The following is an 8,519-nucleotide window of genomic DNA, read 5'->3' as shown; positions in this document are numbered from 1 at the left end:
ATACTACAGAAACCTGCACACCCGAATGGGACACCGTCAAAGTCAATCGGGGGTCGATTTGATAGCATACTACAGAAACTTGCACACCCGAATGGGAGACCGTCAAAGTCAATCGGGGATCGATTTGATAGCATACCACAGAAACTTGCACACCCGAATGGGAGACCGTCAAAGTCAATCGGGGGTCGATTTAATAGCATACTACAGAAACTTGCACACCCGAATGGGAGACCGTCAAAGTCAATCGGGGGTCGATTTGATAGCATACTACAGAAACTTGCACACCCGAATGGGAGACAGTGAAAGTCAATCGGGGGTCGATTTAATAGCATACTACAGAAACTTACACACCCGAATGGGAGACAGTCAAAGTCAATCGGGGGTCGATTTAATAGCATACTACAGAAACTTGCACACCCGAATGGGAGACCGTCAAAGTCAATCGGGGGTCGATTTAATAGCATACTACAGAAACTTGCACACCCGAATGGGAGACCGTCAAAGTCAATCGGGGGTCGATTTGATAGCATACTACAGAAACTTGTACACCCGAATGGGAGACAGTCAAAGTCAATCGGGGGTCGATTTAATAGCATACTACAGAAACTTGCACACCCAAATGGGAGACCGTCAAAGTCAATTGGGGGTCGACGTACAGCATACTACAGAAACTTGCACACCCGAATGGGAGACCGTCAAAGTCAATCGGGGTCGATTTGATAGCATACTACAGAAAGTTCTGCACACCCGAATGGGGAGACAGTCAAAGTCAATCGGGGGTCGATTTAATAGCATACTGCAGAAACTTGGGTACACCCGCATGGGAGACCATCAGAGTCAATCGGGGTCGATTTGATAGCATACTACAGAAACTTGCACACCCGAATGGGAGACCGTCAAAGTCAATCCGGGGTCGATTTGATAGCATACTACAGAAACTTGCACACCCGAATGGGAGACCGTCAAAGTCAATCGGGGGCCGATTTAATAGCATACTACAGAAACTTGCACACACGAATGGGAGACAGTCAAAGTCAATCGGGGGCCGATTTAATAGCATACTACAGAAACTTGCACACCCGAATGGAGACCGTCAGTCAATCGGGGGTCGATTTAATAGCATACTACAGAAACTTCTGCACACCCGAATGGGGAGATCGTCAAAGTCAATCGGGGGTCGATTTGATAGCATACTACAGAAACTTGCACACCCGAATGGGAGACCGTCAAAGTCAATCGGGGATCGATTTGATAGCATACCACAGAAACTTGCACACCCGAATGGGAGACCGTCAAAGTCAATCGGGGGTCGATTTAATAGCATACTACAGAAACTTGCACACCCGAATGGGAGACCGTCAAAGTCAATCGGGGGTCGATTTGATAGCATACTACAGAAACTTGCACACCCGAATGGGAGACCGTCAAAGTCAATCGGGGATCGATTTGATAGCATACCACAGAAACTTGCACACCCGAATGGGAGACCGTCCAAGTCAATCGGGGGTCGATTTAATAGCATACCACAGAAACTTGCACACCCGGTATCGAGAGACTGTCAAAGTCAATCGGGGTCGATTTGACAGGCTACTACAGAAACTTCAGTACACCCGAATGGGAGACCGTCAAAGTCAATCGGGGTTCGATTTGATAGCATACTACAGAAACTTGCACACCCGAATGGGAGCCAGTCAAAGTCAATCGGGGGTCGATTTAATAGCATACTACAGAAACTTGCACACCCGAATGGGAGACCGTCAGAGTCAATCGAGGGTCGATTTAATAGCATACTATACAAAATGATCCGAGAATGTGCACACACCGAGTGGGAGACGGTGATGAAAGCGTCCGCCCTTGTACACTGGATGGCACTATTTCACTATAGTAAGGGGTAGGGGCACCTCGGTCATATTATACAACATACCAGAGAAGTTCAACACCCGCATGGGAGACCGTCAAAGTGAATCGGGGGTCGATTTGATAGCATACTACAGAGAACTTGCACACCCGAATGGGAGACCGTCAAAGTCAATCGGGGGTCGATTTGATAGCATACTACAGAGAACTTGCACACCCGAATGGGAGACAGTCAAAGTCAATCGGGGGTCGATTTAATAGCATACTACAGAAACTTGCACACCCGAATGGGAGACCGTCAAAGTCAATCGGGGTCGATTTGATAGCATACTACAGAAACTTGCACACCCGAATGGGAGACCGTCAAAGTCAATCCGGGGTCGATTTGATAGCATACTACAGAAACTTGCACACCCGAATGGGAGACCGTCAAAGTCAATCGGGGGTCGATTTAATAGCATACTACAGAAACTTGCACACCCGAATGGGAGACAGTGAAAGTCAATCGGGGGTCGATTTAATAGCATACTACAGAAACTTGCACACCCGAATGGGAGACCTTCAAAGTCAATCGGGGGTCGATTTAATAGCATACTACAGAAACTTGCACACCCGAATGGGAGACCGTCAAAGTCAATCGGGGGTCGATTTGATAGCATACTACAGAAACTTGCACACCCGAATGGGAGACCGTCAAAGTCAATCGGGGGTCGATTTGATAGCATACTACAGAAACTTGCACACCCGAATGGGAGACCGTCAAAGTCAATCGGGGGTCGAGCATACTTTACAAAATGATCCGAGAATCTGCACACACACCGAGTGGGAGACGGTGATGAAAACGTCCGCCCTTATATGTTCGATTGCACTATTTCACTATATTAAGGGGAGAGGGTGCCTTCGCACACATATTCGGTGTGAAATATCTTCCGCCCCCCAGCGGAGCGCTTCGGCGCCTCTGCGAAGCAAAGCGCGGCATTCAAAAACAACAACCAAAATTGCCGCCGCTTTCCCTTCCCTGCCCTGCAATGGCTGGAGCAGCAGCAGAAGAAGAGAGAGAGAAAATAGTCTCATGGGGTCAGAGGAATGGCAGTGGAGCGATCTATGAATTTCACTAGCCAGGTCTGTCTCCCAATTGAACATTATACTCTCTCGGCGCACACGTCGCCACCACGGTTTCCGCGACAGCAGCAGCATCATGATGTTGCGTCTATTGTAAGTCCGGAACCGGGTTATTCGGCTGTTCGCGAACAGTCGGGTTTTAACCTTGCCTAACAAACGATCAAACAACTTCCACTCTCGAGGTGCGGGACGGTGACTGTCCTATCGTCCGCTCTTGTATGCTGGATTGCACTATTTCACTATATTAAGGGAGAGGGTGCCTTCACACACCTATTCGGTGTGGAATATCTTCCGCCCCCAGCGGAGCGCTTCGGCGCCTCTGGCAAAGGCGGCATTCAAAACAACAACCAAAGTTGCCGCTTTCCTTCCCTGCCTGCAATGGCTGGAGCAGCAGCAGGAAGAAAGAGAGAGAAAATAGTCTCATGGGGTCAGAGGAATGGCAGTGGAGCGCGATCTATGAATTTCACTAGCCAGGTCTGTCTCCCAATTGAACATTATTACTCTCTCGGCGCACACGTCGCCACCACGGTTTCCGCGACAGCAGCAGCATCATGATGTTGCGTCTATTGTAAGTCCGGAACGGGTTATTCGGCTGTTCGCGAACAGTCGGGTTTTAACCTTGCCTAACAAACGATCAAACAACTTCCACTCTCGAGGTGCGGTACGGTGACTGTCCTATCGTCCGCTCTTGTATGCTGGATTGCACTATTTCACTATATTAAGGGGAGAGGGTGCCTTCACACACCTATTCGGTGTGGAATATCTTCCGCCCCCAGCCGCGCGCCTCTGCGAAAGCGGCATTCAAAAACAACAACCAAAGTTGCGTCGCCCTTCCCTGCCCTGCAATGGCTGGAGCAGCAGCAGCAGCAGAAGAGAGAGAGAGAAAATAGTCTCATGGGGTCAGAGGAATGGCAGTGGAGCGCGATCTATGAATTTCACTAGCCAGGTCTGTCTCCCAATTGAACATTATTACTCTCTCGGCGCGCACGTCGCCACCACGGTTTCCGCGACAGCAGCAGCATCATGATGTTGCGTCTATTGTAAGTCCGGAACCGGGTTATTCGGCTGTTCGCGAACAGTCAGGTTTTAACCTTGCCTAACAAACGATCAAACAACTTCCACTCTCGAGGTGCGGTACGGTGACTGTCCTATCGTCCGCTCTTGTATGCTGGATTGCACTATTTCACTATATTAAGGGGAGAGGGTGCCTTCACACACATATTCGATGTGAAATATCTTCCGCCCCCCAGCGGAGCGCTTCGGCGCCTCTGCGAAGCAAAACGCGGCATTCAAAAACAACAACCAAAATTGCCGTCGATTTCCTCTCCCTGCCCTGCAATGGCTGGAGCAGAAGGAGAGCGAGAGAGAGAATAGTCTCATTGGGTCAGAGGAATGGCAGTGGAGCGGGCTAATGGCGAGTAGGCTCGCGATCTATCAATTACACTAGCCAGGTCGCTCTCCCTATTGAACATTATTACTCTCTCACGTCGCCACTGCGGTTTCCGCGACAGCAGCAGCATCATCATGATGTTGCATCCACCAATTAGTCCGGAACCGGGTTATTCGGCTGTCTGCGAACAGTCCGGTTTTAACCTTACCCAACATCCACTCTCGAGGTGCGGTACGGTGAATGTCCTATCGTCCGACCTTGTATGCTGGATTGCACTATTTCACTATATTAAGGGGAGAGGGTGCCTTCACACACATATTCGGTGTGAAATATCTTCCGCCCCCCAGCGGAGCGCTTCGGCGCCTCTGCGAAGCAAAGCGCGGCATTCAAAAACAACAACCAAAATTGCCGTCGCTTCCCTGCCCTGCAATGGCTGGAGCAGAAGGAGAGAGAGAGAGAGAGATTTTAGTCTCATTGGATCAGAGGAATGGCAGTGGAGCGGGCTTATGGCGAGTAGGCTCGCGCTCTATCAATTACACTTGCCAGGTCTCTCTTCCGTTTGGACATTATTTACTCCGTCTCTCTCTCTCTCTCTCGGCGCACACGTCGCCACCCTACTAGTTTCCGTCACAGCATATGCTGCGGCCTTTCAGTCCGGAACGGGGCTCCCCTTCGCCTTGCTGTCTGCCCAACTTAGCGGACTTGCGTTGGCTGATCACCCCGTCTTCGCGTCTGTGCTGGCCTTCAATGCAGCGCCCAACCGTCTCTTGACCGAGATTCATTGCACTATTCCACGCGCAAACGGCTACCCTAAATGTGCATAGACAACGCTCATGGTTCAACACGACCAGGGCGCAGTCTGGGAGCCGAGTATACTAAAAAGAGAGTTTAGCAGCCAAAACTCGTCAAAGCACACGTTGGGTTACCCCATCACCTAACAACGATGATGGCGGTTCCCACCCGTGAAATACACAACCTAACCAATATTGGGCGACGATGGCGCTCATGAGCCCACGTCCCCACAAACAGTAAGAGAAAGAGAGAGAGGAGGAGATGGGCCAATGTGCGGTCCCTCGCCCAATGTCTTATGCCTCGCTGGGGCAAAGAGAAGAGAAGAGAAGAGGAGCGGATAAGGGAGGAGATTGGCCAACGTGCGGTCCCTCGCCCAATGTCGGCTGCCTCGCTGGAGCTGGGTAAAGAGGAGAGGAGCGGATAAGGGAGGAGATTGGCACACACGGTGGCGCTGCCGGCGCCGAGGATAGCAAGAGAAGGTGCAGTTTGATCTGATCATCTGGTTTGCTATTTCTCTAAGGCCAACGTGCGGTCCCTCGCCCAATGTCGGCTGCCTCGCTGGGGCAAAGAGAAGAGGAGAGGATAAGGGAGGAGATTGGCACACACGGTGGCGCTGCCGGCGCCGAGGATAGCGAGAGAAGGTGCAGTTTGATCTGATCATCTGGTTTGCTATTTCTCTAAGGCCAACGTGCGGTCCCTCGCCCAATGTCTTCTGCCTCGCTGGGGCAAAGAGAAGAGGAGCGGATAAGGGAGGAGATTCGCCAACGTGCGGTCCCTCGCCCAATGTCGGCTGCCTCGCTGGAGCTGGGGCAAAGAGGAGCGGATAAGGGAGGAGATTGGCACACACGGTGGCGCTGCCGGCGCCGAGGATAGCAAGAGAAGGTGCAGTTAGATCTGATCATCTGGTTTGCTATTTCTCTAAGGCCAACGTGCGGTCCCTCGCCCAATGTCTTCTGCCTCTCTCTCAATCTCACTATTTTGGCCGCCGTGATAGGCGCCGCCAACAGCAGCAGCTACCTGGTTGATCCTGCCAGTAGTCATATGCTTGTCTCAAAGATTAAGCCATGCATGTGTAAGTACAAGCCGATTTAAGGCGAAACCGCGAATGGCTCATTAAATCAGCTATGTTTCATTGGATCTGTAAACCCACTTACTTGGATAACTGTGGCAATTCTAGAGCTAATACATGCAATTGGTCTCTGACCGCAAGGGAAGAGCGCTTTTATTAGTTCAAAACTGGTCGGGCCCCGGTCCGTAACCCACCTGTGGTGAATCTGAATAACTTCGGGCTGAGCGCACGGTCTCCGCACCGGCGCCGCTTCTTTCAAGTGTCTGCCTTATCAGCTTTCGATTGTAGGTTATGCGCCTACAATGGCTATAACGGGTAACGGGGAATCAGGGTTCGATTCCGGAGAGGGAGCCTGAGAAACGGCTACCACATCTAAGGAAGGCAGCAGGCACGCAAATTACCCACTCCCGGCACGGGGAGGTAGTGACGAAAAATAACGATGTGAGTCTCATCCGAGGCCTCGCAATCGGAATGAGTACACTTTAAATCCTTTAACGAGTATCCATTGGAGGGCAAGTCTGGTGCCAGCAGCCGCGGTAATTCCAGCTCCAATAGCGTATATTAAAGTTGCGGTTAAAAAGCTCGTAGTTGATCTCAGTTCCGACTGACGGTGCACCGCCCGGTGTTTACTGTCACGCCCGAACAGCCGCCCGCCGCTCGCACGGGATGCTCTTTGTCGAGTGTCCCGAGTGGCCGGAGAGTTTACTTTGAAAAAATTAGAGTGCTCAGAGCAGGCTATTTGAATGGCCCGAATGGTGATGCATGGAATAATGGAATAGGACCTCGGTTCTATTTTGTTGGTTTTCGGAACCAGAGGTAATGACTAATCGGAACAGGCGGGGCATTGTATTGACGCTAGAGGTGAAATTTTGGACCGTCGCAAGACGAACTACTGCGAAAGCATTTGCCAAGGATGTTTTCATTAATCAAGAACGAAAGTTAGAGGTTCGAAGGCGATCAGATACCGCCCTAGTTCTAACCATAAACGATGCCAACTAGCGATCCGCCGGCGTTATTCCCATGACCCGGCGGGCAGCTTCCGGGAAACCAAAGTCTTTGGGTTCCGGGGAAGTATGGTTGCAAAGCTGAAACTTAAAGGAATTGACGGAAGGGCACCACCAGGAGTGGAGCCTGCGGCTTAATTTGACTCAACACGGGAAACCTCACCAGGCCCAGACACCGGAAGGATTGACAGATTGAGAGCTCTTTCTCGATTCGGTGGGTGGTGGTGCATGGCCGTTCTTAGTTGGTGGAGCGATTTGTCTGGTTAATTCCGATAACGAACGAGACTCTGGCCTACTAAGTAGTCGACGGATCTCCAGAAAATGGTGTCCAGTTCGCAACTTCTTCTTAGAGGGATAAGCGGCAATTCTAGCCGCACGAGATTGAGCAATAACAGGTCTGTGATGCCCTTAGATGTTCTGGGCACGCGCGCTACACTGAAGGGATCAACGAGTTTTCCTCCGAGAGGAGCGGGTAACCCGTTCAAAGCCTTTCTTGATAGGGATTGGGGCTTGCAATTGTTTCCCATGAACGAGGAATTCCCAGTAAGTGCAAGTCATCAGCTTGCGCTGACTACGTCCCTGCCCTTTGTACACACCGCCCGTCGCTACTACCGATTGAATGATTTAGTGAGGCCTTCGGACTGGCGCTCTTGGATTGTCGGCCCCGTTGCCCGCGAGGGTTTTCTGGGGTCGTCGCCTCGAGCTGACGGAAAGATGTCCAAACTTGATCATTTAGAGGAAGTAAAAGTCGTAACAAGGTTTCCGTAGGTGAACCTGCGGAAGGATCATTAACAGAGAGAAAGAGAACGGGGCGCTCTTAAAACTACTACTACTCTCCTGATTTGGGCGGTCTCGGGCTCTGCTCTGGCAACTCCAGCAGCGAAAGAGGACAATCCCGGCCCCCGCACCAAAAATAGGTACCACCACGCTGTAGGTGGACCACACTCGGGCGAGAGCGCGAAGACCGGAGGAGGAGGACGGACGGGGCTTTGGACGGCTGCCCGTCCGTTCCTTACTACCGGCGAATAAGCCTCTTGACCCAAAAAGAGTGAAATTCAAGTGTCAAAAAACAACAACAAGCCGTCCGGCCAAACCCAAACCACAAACTTGGGCTATGTCTGTCAAACCCTTTCATTGAGACTCGACCTGTGATGGTTAGTCGCAAAAAGACCAAATGGCAAATACACAACTCTTAACGGGGGATCACTCGGCTCGTGGGTCGATGAAGACCGCAGCAAACTGCGTGTCGGTATGTGAATCGCAAGAATACCAGATACATCGACAA

At 51.1% G+C, this 8,519-nt stretch overlaps 2 non-coding genes across 2 annotated transcripts in view; both read left to right on the top strand.

Annotated features, from left to right (window-relative positions):
• The first annotated feature begins 6,175 nt into the window (after positions 1–6,175).
• On the top strand, positions 6,176–8,025 carry LOC121854015. Its single transcript, XR_006086446.1, has one exon. It is a non-coding gene; the product is annotated as a small subunit ribosomal RNA (ribosomal RNA).
• Positions 8,026–8,421: 396 nt separating this feature from the next.
• The window catches only part of LOC121854014, a 164-nt gene continuing 66 nt past the window's right edge, over positions 8,422–8,519 (top strand). The window contains exon 1 of the ribosomal RNA XR_006086445.1: positions 8,422–8,519. This exon is cut by the window's right edge and continues 66 nt beyond it. This is a non-coding gene — a ribosomal RNA (5.8S ribosomal RNA).

This window comes from Homarus americanus, unplaced genomic scaffold, assembly GCF_018991925.1.
Source record: "Homarus americanus isolate GMGI-L3 unplaced genomic scaffold, GMGI_Hamer_2.0 scaffold43266, whole genome shotgun sequence".
NCBI lineage: Eukaryota > Metazoa > Arthropoda > Malacostraca > Decapoda > Nephropidae > Homarus > Homarus americanus.
This window is presented reverse-complemented; position numbering and strand designations above follow the sequence as displayed.